Genomic DNA, 15,616 nt, shown 5'->3' on the forward strand with positions numbered 1-15,616 from the left:
CTGGCCCTTTGTACTCTCTGCTCCTACCCAGCCCACTCAAGACAGCTGTCTGTCTTGGCTCCCCATTGGTGGAATGATTTTCCCATTAAGGTCAGAATTGCTGACTTCCTGACCACCTTCAAGTGTAGACTGAAGACTCACCTCTTCAGGCTGCACCTCTCCCCTGCTTCCCTGTCCATTGTGTATTTGCATAATGGACTTGACCAACCCAAGCTGTGTACTGTCAAGCCTGGGGTTAGCCATTGGAGTTTTACTTTTCTCTAGCTCATTTGTATGGTTGAATTGTTTTGTTTTCCTTGGCTGCTTGCTGATTGTTGGTACTTCAATAGAATATTACACTTCATGTTTTTTTGTCTCTTGTTTAGTTGACACTAGAACTTTCTTGTCTAGAAGTTGAGCATTTGTTGTACCTGACTGTGGCAGTGGAGGCGTGGTCAAGCGTCAGTCTGTGAATGGAGGGCGGAGTCAGGGAAGGTAAGTGGCAGAATCACTGCACCTGATAGGAATTAACCTGTGTTTGTATGTCTTCCCCAGTGACCACGCCCTATAAGAGGAGAGGGCGAGCAGAGGAAGGGAGCTCTTTCCCAAACCAGAACACGTGTGTGTGTGTGTGTGTGTGTGTGTGTGTGCGCGCGCGCGCGCATGTGACTGGGAGAGCGAAAGCTGAAAAGCTAGAATAAAAAGGTTTTTTTGAGAACTCGGTTCTGGCCTGCCGTGCTTCTGTGCTCCACCCACCTTAAAACATTGCCACAGTGGTGCCGAAACCCGGGAGATGGAGTACAGAAGAGAACAGCCTCATGGAGTCCTCCCCCAACCAGGACCTGGTCCATGCCCTCGCCATGGCCCAACAGAGCCAGCACCAGGTGCTGGTCGCCCTCCGGAAGGAGCAGGAACAACGGTTCGAAGCCCTGGTGCTGGCACAGCAGGAAGATCACCAGGTGTTCTGGCACCTGCTCACATCGGCAGGGTCCACCATCACCACCGCCACAGACCCTCCCCACCTCACCCTAACGAAGATGGGCCCGCATGACAACACCGAGGCCTTTCTCGCTCTTTTTAAGCAGGCAGCAGAGGCGTGGGGTTGGCCGATGGAACAGTGCGCAGTGCGCCTCCTCCCCCTGCTAATGGGCAAGGTGCAGCTGGCCGTGCTACAGCTCCCCGCTGACAGCCGGCTGGTCTACGCTGACCTCCGCAGGGCTGTCCTCCAATGTGTGGGGCGCACCCCGGAGCAGCAGTGGCAGCGCTTCTGCACGCTGTGCCTGGAGGAGGTCAGCCGACCATTTGCATTTGGCCAGCAACTCCTGGACACCTGCCAGCGGTGGCTGAGGGTCGACAACTGCGACGCCAAGGGAATCATCGACCTGGTGGCGCTGGAACAATTCATCGCCCAACTTCCGGAAGGAACAGCGGAGTGGGTCCAGTGCCATCTCCCGGCGTCGCTGGATCAGGCCATCGAGCTGGTGGAGGACCATATGGTGGCTGTTCCGATAGCAGGACAGCATGTCTCTTCTTCTCCCCTCTCCTCTCTCTCTCTCTCTCTCTCTCCTTCAGTTCCCTGTCCCCTCCCCATTCCCCCACCGCGGAGGCAGGGGCCGGCTCCACCCCAGCTGGCCCACCGCACCCGCGGTGCCCTACCATTTCCTACTTCCGTGTCTTACCCCCCCCCCCCCCCCCCCCCCAGGTGAGTGAGCTCCGGAACACCGGTGCAGAGGGAAAGCCTGGGCCGGTATGCTGGCGCTGCCGGGAGCCAGGGCACCTCCAGCATCAGTGCTCGGCGATGGAGGTGGGCGTGGTGGTCCGGATCCCCGACGTGCCAGGGACCACCCTCAATCGGGCCGGAGCGTATCGCATACCGGTGAGTATCCAAGGGGATACGTATCAGGCTTTGGTGGACTCCGGCTGTAATCAGACCTCGATCCACCAAAGCCTGGTGCAAGACGAGGCATTGGGGAGAGCACAGTTGGTGAAGGTGTTGTGTGTGCATGGGGATGTTCACAACTACCCTTTAGTGTCAGTCCACATTCTATTTCGAGGGGAGAAATTTAGAGTAAAGGCGTCGGTTAATCCTCGCCTTACCCACTCGATAATTTTGGGGACTGACTGGCCGGGACTTAGGGAATTAATGACACATTTAGTGAAGAGTAGGGCCTGCCATAATTTAGTGGGGGGAGGTCCTGGTGTGGCTTTGGCAGGAGCAGCTGTCACAGAGCCGTCTACGTCATCATTGCGTCAGAGCGAGGAGCAGCAGGCTCCTCCTCCCTCTGTCGGGGAATCCCTCATGGATTTCCCATTGGAGCAGTTGTGAGACGAGAATCTGAGGCATCCGTTTAACCAAGTGAGAGTAATCGATGGTCAAACTCTCCGGTCAAACTCTCCAGCCAAACGCCACCCCGTCCTTCCCCTATTTTTCCATTATTAAGGATAGGTTGTACCGAGTGACGCAGGACACTCAGACTAAGGAACCGATAACCCAGCTTTTGATCCCAAAGAGCCGCCGGGTATTTATATTCCAGGCGGCTCACTTTAATCCCATGGCCGGACACTTGGGGCAGGATAAGACTAGAGATGTCCGATATTATCGGCCGACAGATATTATCGGCCCGATATTAACATAAAAATGTAATATCTGTTAATATCGTTATCGGATTTTTTTTGCCTCAAAACCGATAAAATAATGCTTGCGTTACACCCAAATAGTGCCTATGCGCTCCTGAAGCGTTTACCGGCGCAAAGATGATGACCTCATCAAGCTGCGTCTTGAAGCGTACAAACAAGCGTGGATGGCTGCAGTGACAAACTTGCTCGCTCTGTTTCAACATTATGTCTGTGGTTTGGAATTATTTTCAAGTGTCTCCTTCGGACGTTAAAGTTGTGATTTGCAATGACTGCAAAGCGTCAGTTATGCGAGGCGGAACCAAGACTTCTTCCTTCAATACTTCCAATTTAATCTCCCACCTCAGGATGAATCATTCAGAGAGTTACGCGACATTTGTGCAGCAAAGCAATGAGAAGAAGCAACAGGGACGGGCGGCACTGAAACAAAAGACTCAGTTGACGCTCAAAGAGTCCACCGAGAAAAAGCAGAAATACGCCAAGGACCACCCCAGGGCAAAAGCCATCAATCGGAAAATCATCGAGTGTATTGCACTGGATAATCAGCCCTTTTCAATCGTGCAAGACGCCGGATTCACCAAACTTGTGGAGTTCCTCGAGCCACGTTTTACCATGCCCAATCGCAAGTATTTATCAGATGTTTGCTTACCCGAGTTGTACAGTGATGTTTACAGCCACGTCGAGAAGTTAATAGCTGATGCTGTATCCATTAGCTTCACAACAGATATCTGGTCTTCAAGCGTTAGCCAGGTTAGCATGTTGAGCTTGACTGCTCAATGGCTAGATAAAGACTTTGTGCTGAAGAAGTCTGTGCTTCATTCCCAAGAGTGCCGCGGGTCTCACACGGCAGAAGCAATCGCATCTGCTTTTGAAGGGATGTTCGAGACGTGGAAAATCCCCAAGGAAAATGTGCACGTAGTTGTCAGAGACAACGCATGTAACATGGCTAAAGCTACGTCGGAGTTTGGTGTCCCAAGTCTGCCCTGCATGGCACATACCTTGCAGCTCGCAGTGAATGGAGGTGCCCTGTCTCAGCGCAGTATTGCAGATGCTCTGGCTGTGGGGAGGCGAGTGGTGGGACACTTCAAGCACTCACCACTTGCTTGCAGTCGTTTTGAAGACATACAAAAAGAACTCAATATGCCCGTGAAGAAGCTGCAACAAGACGTCTCCACCAGGTGGAATTCCACCTATTATATGATGCAGAGCCTGGTGGAGCAAAAGAGGGCTTTAAGTGCATATGCTGCTGATTATGAACTCCCCACAATATTGACAGCAACTCAGTGGGGGATTATGGAGAAGATGATCACCCTCCTGGAACCCTTTGAGCAGCTAACCAGGGACATCAGCTCTGCAGAGGCCACTGCTGCAGATGTCATCCCTGGTGTGGTGTCCCTGACACGGCTGCTTGCCAAGACGGATGAATCAGACAAAGGTGTGCAAACAGCCAAACATACTCTATTGGAAGCTGTCAGCAAACGCTTTGATGGTGTGCAAACTGAACCTCTTTATGCAATTGCAACCATGGTTGATGCTCGCTACAAAGACCGTTATTTTGACCCTGATAAGAAGGAGGAAGCATGGAATATGCTGCTGAAAGTTGTGGATGAAATGGCCAGTGTGGGCAATGATCAGCAAGAAGACGCTGCTGGTGCCAGTGCAGATGATCCAGGCCAGGAGGACCAGGACCCCCACCTAAGAGGGCCCGAACTGGGAGCCTGCTGGACATGTACCAAGAAATCCTCACAGAGAATGATGTCACCAAACAAGCAACTACAGGCGAAACGGCATTACAGGTGAGTAAATAATAAACTTTGTCAGCAGATTTGTTGAGTGCTTCACATGAAAATGTTCATAAAGTGAATCAAATAAACATACGCCTGTAGTGCTTTGAAGAAAAGTAAGTAGACTTTTCTGTTTTGTTTTTTTACTTTTTATTTAGGTTCATGCATACCTGGGAGAAGCCACCATCCTCAAGACAGCATGCCCTTTCAAGTACTGGAGCTCCACCCAGATCCGCTTCCCTGCACTTGCCCGAGTTGCATGCAAGTACCTCACTGCGCCCTGTACCAGCGTAGACAGCGAGCGGCTGTTTAGCGCCGTCTCCCATGTCATAGACGAAAAGAGAAATCGCATACACTGCAACAATGCTGAGATGCTTATTTTCATTCAGAAAAATCTACCTCTCACATATATGGACAAGGGAAAAAATTAGACCAGTCATATAGGCGAGTCAGCATCAGTCTTTTAGCCTCATTTGTTGCACTTTAAAGGAGGGTTATGTTTACTAGTCTGGACTGAAGCTATTTTTATTTTTTGTGCCTTTCTTGTTGTTTTATTTGCACATGTTGTTGTTACTCATTGAAAGAGCAGGGTGGATTGAGCCCAGTGTATGTTTATATTTTAAATGATTGTGGGTATGGCCCGTTATGAAGGCCAGTCAGTCTTTTAGCCCTGTTCATTGGACTAATACTAAAGGAGGACTTTGTTTACTACTCTGGAAGGTCTGGACTGAAACTTTGTGCCTTCCTTGTTCTTATTGCACACTACCTTAATGTTGCATATCTTTGTTGTTGCTCATGTAGAGCAGTGCTGATTGAGCCCAGTTTATAATTTCAATGATTGTATTAGTCCAAGTAATGGGCTAGGGACACAGGCTGCTTACACCTTAAAATGTTTCATTTTTTGTACTTCACCTCAAGCCTGAAGTATTTTTTGTAGCTCAAACAAATGTGCAGTTTTCAAAATTGTGCAGTATAGTTGCCACATTGTAATTGACTCATATTTGTGCATTCATTCAATTAAGGTGATTGAGTTTTAGTTAAAGAAACAGTTCATGAGGCATCCTACAAACGCAGGCTCATTTAACACAGAAAAAAGAGTAGCCTGTCATACACTATGCCTGTTATTTTAGTTGACTTTAGATGCTGCTATGTTGCACATAGTTGTTCAGGTACAATGTTTTATCATTTGTGAAGAAGTCAAATTTGCCCTATTTGTTGTGGGCATTGTCAAGATTATCTCAGGGAGAGTGTAATCCAGACTGTTGTTTGAGACAATTTAAAAAAAAATAAACATGGCACTTTTTCCCTAAATTAAGTTGAAGTATTTTTCTTATTTTGCACAGACAATGTTAACATTTGGAAAGCCTTGTTGCATTCAAGAATGCATCCAGTGGGGCATCACAATAACATTAAGCATGTTGTGTTAATTCCACAACAGGAGATATGTGATGTTACCTAAATTAGTTCTGAGGAAAAATAACCCACATATCGACATCGGTATCGGCTGATATCGGAATCAAAAATTGAGAGTTGGACAATATCGGCATATCGGCAAAAAAGCCAATATCGGACATCCCTAGATAAGACACTAGCCTGAATAATGGCCCGGTTCTATTGGCCAGGGATTCACGTGATGTCCGTAGGTGGTGCACGGCATGCCACGAATGCCAGTTAGTAAATCCAGCGGCCATTCCAAAAGCGCCTTTGCGCCCTCTGCCATTAATCGAGACCCCATTCGAAAGAATTGGGATGGATCTCGTCGGGCCATTAGATCTGTCAACACGAGGATATCGCTTTATTTTAGTCCTGGTGGACTATGCAACGCGATATCTGGAAGCAGTGCCTCTTCACAATATCTCAGCACGTAGTATTGCAGAAGCGCTCTTCCACGTCATCTCCCGAGTCAGAATCCCCAAAGAGATTCTGACTGATCAAGGCACTAAGTTTACATCATGCACACTGCGCGAACTGTATGGGTTACTGGGAATTAAGCCCATCCGTACCAACGTTTATCAACCACAAATGGATGGCTTCATTGAACAGTTCAATCGCACCCTCAAGAACATAATCCGGAAATTTGTAAGCGAGGATGCACGCAACTTGGATAAATGGCTCAAGTCCCTGTTATTTGCAGTGCGAGAGGTCCCACAAGCCTCCACGGGGTCCTCCCTGTTCGAATTATTATACGGGCGTAAGCCGCGTGGCATTTTAGATGTGCTGCATGAAAATTGGGAGAAGGGACCTTCAACAAGCAAAAATGAAATTCAATACGTTATTGATCTGCACGCCAAATTCCACACACTCACGCACCTAATCCAGGAGAATTTGCGACAGGCCCAAGAACGTCAAGTCCATCTGTACGACAGGGGCACGCGCCTTAGGGAATTCACACCGGGAGATAAAGTACTCATGTTGCCCACGTCGAGCTCCAAATTGATTGCCAGGTGGCAAGGACCCTTTGAGGTCACACGGCGAGTCGGGGACGTCGACTATGAGGTGAGGCGAACGGACAGGGGTGGGGCGTTACAGATTTACCACCTCAATCTGTTAAAACTTTGGAACGAGGAGGTCCCCGTGGCGTTGGTGTCAGTGGTTCCAGAGAAGGTGGAGCTGGGGCCGGAGGTTCAAAAGGGAAAATTGACATCGCCCACCACTCCGGTCCCCTGTGGAGACCACCTCTCCCCGACCCAACTCACAGAGGTCGCCCGGTTGCAGACAGAATTTTCTGATGTATTCTCACCCCTGCCCAGCTGCACCCACCTCATAGAGCACCACATTGAGACGCCCCCGGGGGTAGTAGTGCGCGGCCACCCTTACAGACTGCCCGAACACAAGAAAAAGGTGGTTCGAGAAGAACTCGGGGCCATGCTCGAAATGGGCATCGTCGAGGAGTCCCACAGTGACTGGAGCAGCCCGGTGGTCTTGGTTCCCAAGGCTGACGGGTCGGTCCGGTTCTATGAAAAGTCAACACGGTGTCTAAATTTGATGCGTACCCAATGCCTCGTATTGACGAGTTGCTCAATTGACTAGGCACGGCTCGTTTTTATTCGACACTGGATTTGACAAAGGGATATTGGCAGATCTCCTTGACTCCGCTATCCCGAGAGAAAACGGCCTTTTCCACACTGTTTGGCTTACGCCAGTTCATCACACTTCCCTTTGGGCTGTTTGGGGCGCCCGCTACGTTCCAGCAGCTTATGGATAGGGTCCTCCGCCCCACGCCACCTACTTGGACGACATCATCATTTATAGTAATGACTGGCCGTGACACCTACAGTGGCAGCCATTGAATTTGTTCCACGTTTCCGTGACTGGCCCTCTGCAGGCCCTTGGCCGTCCCCTGACTGGTTCTTGACTGTCTGCCGATTGGTCAGTGCAGATAATTTATCCCCCACAATGACGTAGTCAATGCAGTCCTGACTGGTGACGCCCCTAAGCAGCTTGTGTGAAAACCAGCTGCTATCCCTCATTTTTCCACAGGGAGGAGCAGTGATTGTCCGTTTCACAAAGCAGGCTCATCAAACGCTGAGAACAGCTGATTTCAGTTAATTAATTCAACCCGGAGGAGTTTCACCATGAGTTAAAAAACCATAAGATTTTAATGCGCTCATACAGCGAGTTTGAATATGTTTTCTGAAAGAAGCGTAACACTGCTGCAGCTGCCAATCACACTGGGAAATCCTAATAGAAATGAAATTACTAATCGGTTACAGCACAATGGCAATATAATTAAAAATTAATTCAACAGATCTGACAGGTGATTTATGTACGGTATGTGAAGGGAAAACGGCAGGGACTATATGTGCCTTGGTAGCCCGGGGGTTACACTGCATGCCTGGGTTTTCCGTAGAGGTCTGCGCGGGACAGAATTTTCAGTCCCGCTCCCGCAAAGAATTATGATTTTTAGTCCCGCTCCCGCCCGCGCCTGCCATATTTTGTCCCGCTCCCGCCCGCAAATCCTGCATGATGCAGACGTTCGCGTTATTTCTCACGAAAGTTCTTGTCATTGGCTTGGGGAATTAAACATGCTGAGCTTAGCTGAGCTCTCCACTGACCGATCCTTCACCTAGCGCACGGAGCGAGGGTGCGCGTTGCCAGGCGGCATGCGCAACTGAGGCTTTACATGTACATCTATCTATCTATCTATCTATCTATCTATCTATCTATCTATCTATCTATCTATCTATCTATCTATCTATCTATCTGTATCTCTGCCTGTCTGTCTGTCTCTCTCTCTCAATCTTTCTCCATCTGTCCGCATGTTGTGTGTGTGTGTGTGTGTGTGTGTGTGTGTGTGTGTGTGTGTGTGTGTGTGTGTGTAAAACCCTGACAGCGTTTGGCCAGAGTGTCATATTACACTCTCTCTCTCTCTCTCTCTCTCTCTCACACACACACACACACAGGAAATGAAGAAAATAAAAAGGAATAAAAAGGAATAAGAAAAAAATAAATAGAAAGAAGGAAAGAAAGAAAGAAAGAAAGAAAGAAAGGAATTTGAAAGTGAAAAAGAAGAAAGCGAGACTGACAGAGGAAGAAGAGAAAAAAACAACAAATGAAAGAACAAATAAAATGAGTGCGTGAGAGAGAGAAGAGAGAGAATGAGAGTGTCAGTGTATGAAAAAAATAAAAAATAATAAGACTTTACACACGCGCGCGCGCGCACATATATATACACACACTTATGCACACACACACACACACACTTATGTATGCGCACACAGACACACACACAGGCAAAAATATTAGAATTGCACATTGGCAGTAGTGCATTAGCATTGTGTGTGTGTGTCCCCTCTGAAAAAACATGTGCGGAAAGGAATCGGAAACGTACGCGAGATTAGACCACATCCGCAAATTTAGGCATCTTAAAATGTTTTTAGTAATGCCAAATAAAATATCCAGCACAAATTATATATGATAGACATAAATTAATATTTAATTCGGTTTTTCCACAGTTTATCCAAAGTATCATTTTTTTCAGTGTGTGTTCTGAGTGTTTGCCCTTAGCAGTTTACAGGAGACAGAAAAACAGGTTCTGAATGTTCTGTTTTGGGGGATGCCTTTTGCATTGTTCAAAGGCAAAGGCAAAGACAGGTGAGAATGGTCCCTTTTCACTGAATGGGAGGTAGGGCAGCTTGCGCATTCCAGCCAAACGAGCTGTTACGCATTACAAAAGGTTAGACGCCATACTGTAGTTTACCCTGTAAGACCCATTGTTTCAATAGTACAACATCACTTTTAGTGATTTTAACAAAAGGTCTGCAAACATGTTTTTTTTTTTCTCAAGACCACATTTACACCGTAATGTAATCATATGAAAAATACCATTACAGACTGGTGGAGCAGCGTGCCGAAAATAATATATATTTGGTCCAAGGTGTGGGTTTTTTTCATACGTCGCTGGCTCTTTTGCCAGTAGCACATCACTTGCGCAGGTCTGGGGTTACCCTGAAATTTTCGGGTTGTTTTATTATTATTAGGCTACCGCATAAAAGCGGTCACATTGTGTGCTCAATACCTGTATACAGCGCTGAAATAAATGTTTTGCAATGAATAAGAAGTATTTTGAGTTAACAGCATATTTTTAACACTAGAAGGCCCAAGGTGCAGACTTTAGTCTGCAATGAAATCCCCCCCAAATTTGTGAATAAGTCTAACGTACCATTACCTGCCTCCCATTGTTGTGTAAAGAAGCCTAATTATTGTGTTACCTGAGAAATAACCTCTTTGTTTCTAACCCTAACCAGACTTCACAATGTCACAACCAAGGCAACCAAGAAGGATCAGTTCTAACCCTAACCCCAAATCCTGGATCTAACCCCAACCTGAGCTCACCCCTAACCCAACCCCTAGCCTTAGCCCCTAGCCCAAAACTTAGCCTCAAATAATAATGGAATAATAACCCAAATATAACATGGGGGTACTGACCAGGCACTTGTGGAGCATTGAGGATGGGGCTTGGGAAGGACAGTGCACAACACGGCCTTGGCCTAGGCCAGGACGTGGATCTTTCCGGAAACCCTAACCCAAGTATGTGATTGAGCAGGACAGTTCAGACACAGAGGCCACATCAGATGAGGAGGAAGACACAATGCACATCAACCCCCCCTTGTAATAAAAAAACAAAAAGTTGCAGATGTGGGCATAACACCTGGATCCACAGAGAAGGCGAAAGATGGCACTGTGTGGTTCCACCACAAACTTGGAGACTTTTCTGCTCATGAAACTCCACAGACAGCATTCAATGGATCTGGAGGGCCAACAGAGTTTGCAACACGCAAAATCACGAGTCGCCTTCAAAGCTTCCTGTATTTGTTGGATATCAGCATGTTGTTGGCCATCAGAGACTGCACAGTCCAGGAGGGCCGTAGAACAAATCCTAGCTGGCAGATGAGTGTCTTCGAGCTGATGGCGTTCCTCGCAATCCTTTTTCGAAGGGCTGCCAAGGGCTACATTGGTGCCATACGACTCATGTGGGCCAACAGATTCGGCAACCCAGATATCAAAGCCATGATGCCCCGTAACCGCTTTCTTGAAATAAAGCGGTACCTTCGCTTCGACAACAAGGACACTGTAGGTACATTCAGTCCGTCTCTTTAAGAAACTACATTTCCCATCAGCCAACTTCCGCGTTGACCTACGTCACGCAGGGGCGGGATCACCACATGAAGGCATAAGAAACTGGGAACTCCTAGCTCCTCCTCTTTTGGCGCCGTGATTCAACACGGACACAAGGAGGAATCGCTCGCTCCGCGAGCAAACCCAAAAAGACATCTTTTCTTTTTTTTCTTGCAAGAATCAGAGTTTCGCGCTTTTCTTTGTTTACCTTTGGCCACGGTAGACTCTAAGATCGCGCGATTTCAAACTCAGCTTGAGTTTACAACCGGTTTTTCATTTGTTCTTCATAAGTACGTATAAAACTGCAACCAGGCAGTTATTTTAAAGTTAAGAAGCGATTGAATCCTTTTTAACTCAAAAGCTGTGCACAGTATTTAATCAGAGACTTTCTTTTCATCACGAGCGACCGTCGTCGGATCAAGAAGTTCTCTGCTCCACGGAATCGCCTCACAGAAGCCTCACGTGTTCCACAACGGCGAAACTCCAAAAGTCTCGGAACATCTCTTCATAATCTTGCTAGAGGCAAGATACTGAGTAAGACTTGGCATTTGGGCAAAACCTAGTCTTAGGAATTAGCTTTTATTGAAGTAGTGTGAATTTAAACTCACGTTTAATTGTTACACTATAGACACGCAGCGTGTTGAATTGATTTATTTTGTTTTAATCTCTCAATTGTTTAATAGATAGGCTGTGCATGCTTCTCTCTATCCCTTACTAACATTTTGATTTCCTTATTACACATTTTGATTGTATCAAGATTTCAGTGAATTTGGTAATGTTATAAAGCTAGTGGATTAGCTGCTACGGCTAATTCTTCTATCTTATTAGCATCCAGAGATAACTGTATTGTCCCCAAAGGACTGTTAGGCCTTACCACGTGCTCAAACACACCTCAGTTAGCATCCCACGCTAGCTTCTTTCTTTTGCTAGGCCATAGGCCTAGCCACGTGGTCAACTCCACACACACAAACACACCTTTAGTTAGCAACCAGAGCTAAATCCTTTGTTCTCAAACCCCATGTGGTGACACACCCTCCTTAGCTAGCATTCCTTTGTCTTAGCTTAGCCACACGAGGTTAATCTAAGCACACACAAACACGTGGTCACTAGGCCCCACCAGGCCTGACACACACACACACACACACATACCTAGCTAGCATCCCATGCTAGCCTTCTGCTCAGGCCATAGGGCCTTTCACACACACATACATGTCAACCTTTGGTCAATCAAACCTGTATAACCAACCTCCAAAATCCGTATTTCCCTTATAAAATCCGTATAAGATGCAAATTAAAATAATTTACCTAAAATTTGAATGATAATTAACAATGATATACCCAAGTTACTTTTTATTCAATATTAATAACAATAAACCTTCAGAATGAATACAAAGCTCCAGTGTTTGACAAAAACACAAAGTGTCACTCTAATGTTCTGAATTGTACTCCATGACAGCTTTTTTTTTTTAGCGGTCTGCACCAATACTCACTAGGCTGCATATCACAGCAAGTGTCTGTGTTGATCTTGCCGGAGTGCCCATTCAGAATCTTTTCAGTCGCTATTGAAAGTCGCTCAGGTGGAAATACGCGTTTCAGACAAAATGTTACTTCCCGGTTAGCGGGATTCTCGCAATGCGGTGTGCGCATGATCAAAAGTGGAACGAAGTCTCGCTACCACAAGATAACGCGCAATTTCATAAGACTCTTTACTGGCTGTTTGTGCTTTCTGTGGTATACAGTACGTTTGTAAATGAATGCTATGCGCTCTTTTATCATCGTGGGAATTGATTATAGCTCTAAATAAATAGTGAAGTTTTTTTAAAGAATCCGTATAACTTTATTTGTACGCCCGTATACTACGTTTATTGAATCAAATCCGTATAAAATACGGACATTCCGTATAGGTTGACATGTATGTACACACAGGCCACACACACAAGCACACATTAGCAACACGTGCTAATCCTTTTGTTCTACTTAGATAACGTTCCTTTGTCTTAGCTAGCAACCAAGCTAGGCCTCACCAGGCCTGACACACACAAACACATCTTAATTAGCACACAAAGCTAATCTTTTGTTTTCACCACAACACACTCACACACACACACACACACACACACACACACACCTCACTGTTTGTATATATTTCAATCTGCTATTATCCATTTTTACCTTTGTTATAATACATTCATTTATTATTGAAACTGTGTGTTTTATTTGTGTTCCAATGTTTATGAAGTCACACAATCTCCAAAGAATTCTAAAAGGTGCATATGATTTATGTAATATGGTAAGTGATCATAATAATCTGGAATATACCATAATTTAGCTGTTTGGTAATTTATTATTAAGCACCAAAATTAATGGTATTAATTAATGAGACTGATTAATGAGACTGATTCCATGAGTGATTTAATAATATGAGACTGATTCAATGAAAATGATTCACTGAAAACGATTCAAATGAGACTGATTCAATTTTAATCATTACCCTAGTAACAGAGGACGTAAAGGGAACGTTAGAATTTGGTTCTCTAAAGGTTAGGTTATAACCAAACCAAAAACTACCATTTAAAGAACGTTCCCTTTGGTTACAGCAAAAACCAAACAAAGGCTAACGTTCCTTGAACTTTTAGGGAACCACTCATATAAAACGTTAGCCAGTAGTTGCACTGCTACCACCACACAACGTTATGCTTGGTTGCTTTTTGGTTGTTCTGAGAACCAGTGCTGACAGTTTTTGTTTCCTTGATATTTTACACTAGGCCAGCCTAGTGTGACATTATTCATTAATTTCTCCTGTTCATTTTTAGGGCTAAATTGGACCAAAGTGCAAATTGAGTAAAATACAAAAAGGTATAACTTGTCCAGGGTGTACTCCGCCTTTCGCCCGTAGTCAGCTGGGATAGGCTCCAGCTTGCCTGCGACCTTGTAGAAGGATAAAGCGGCTAGAGATAATGAGATGAGATGAGATGACAAAAAGGTATGATATTTGTTTTAAATTCAGTGAAATGGAGACATACACAAAAGTAGGTCTAACTTACAAAGAGTGCAAAGAGTACCATACAAAGTGAATTATATTGCAAGTTGCATTCCAAATGGGGTTCCCCTTTCATTGTGTGTGTGGTAGGCAAGAGCCTAATTACCTGATAATGCAAGCCATTGGTAGGCTGCTATTAAGATTCCACATATTAAATGGCTGATTAGCTGGCCATTGCATTTTATCTTTTGCAAACTTGTTTAAAGACAACATTATTGGTGTTGGATTTGGTGGACCCCTTGCATTTGTGGCCTTAAAAAACAATATTTCAAATTATATCCCGCAGTACAATTTTTTTTTCCCCTAATGATTTGGTATGTTCTCTCCTTTTTCTCTTGGCTATGAAAAACTGTGTGCATATCACTGTATTAGTGCAGCCTCCATTCATTGTTTTTATAGCACATTAATTGAACCAAAGCTGAAATAGAAAGAGTAAAGTAGGCTACAATAAAATAAGTACAGATGTCTCAAGTTGTTTTAAATTCAGTGAAATGCAGACACACACAAGTAGGCCAAGAGCCTAATTACTTGATAATGACAGCCATTGTTAGGCTACTGCTATTCAGATTCCACACATTAAATGGCTGATTAGCTGGCCATTGCATTTTATCTTTTGCAAACTGGTTTAAAGACAACATTTAGGCTACGTTTACATTACGTCGAATCAGCGGATCATCAGATTAACGTTCTTAAAACGATTCGCGTTTACACTAAAACCATTAGCCGTGCACACAGCAACGCCAATACGCGGATACGCTAATCACATGACTTTAGACGGCGCGTAACATGATCCCAGTGCATTTAGGGCATGCGCAAGGCTCACCACTTGCAAGTAGAAGGATGGCAAGCCGCGCAAGGCTCACCACTTGCAAGTAGAAGGATGGCAAGCCTAATACACGGATACACTCGGCTCCGCAGGCATCCTGCGCTCCAAATCACTCCGCCCTGAACAGCGAGTGCCCTCTGGAGGGTGCGCACTCCGGCCCTGCGCAGCTCACACAGCACGCGAGTGAAGTGAACAAGCCACGATTCGGGACTGAGCCGCTATGTGTGTGATCCCAGCGCATATCACTTACTACTTGCAAGTGGAAAGATGGCAAGCCTAAAGACAATCATAACTACACAATGGGCAGTATTTGCATCAGTATTTGCAGTATTTTCATACTTTTATACTCTTTAATGAAAGGTGATACAAGGCGGAAGTCCGAGCCGTTTTTCAGCAGTCGCGTCACATGACCAATGCCAGCGAATCAGGAAGGTGGATGTCACAGTGACGTTGTCCAATGAGACGCCAGCTAGAGCTCAGCACAGCGTATTCTGAATGTTTACACAGCACCGGAGCTGACACGATCTGGATTGAATACGTGGACGCTGGTGGATTCCCGTTTCCTGGCGTTTCCAGGGGGTTTAATGTAAACGGACAGTGCATCCGCGAAGAAAACGAGACAGATACGGTCTAATGTAAACGTAGCCTTAGTGACCCCCCTGCACATTATTGATGCTGGGTTTTGTGGACCCATTGTATTTGTGGCCTTAAAAAACAATATTTCATTTTTTTATC

Source organism: Neoarius graeffei, chromosome 25 (assembly GCF_027579695.1).
Source record: "Neoarius graeffei isolate fNeoGra1 chromosome 25, fNeoGra1.pri, whole genome shotgun sequence".
NCBI lineage: Eukaryota > Metazoa > Chordata > Actinopteri > Siluriformes > Ariidae > Neoarius > Neoarius graeffei.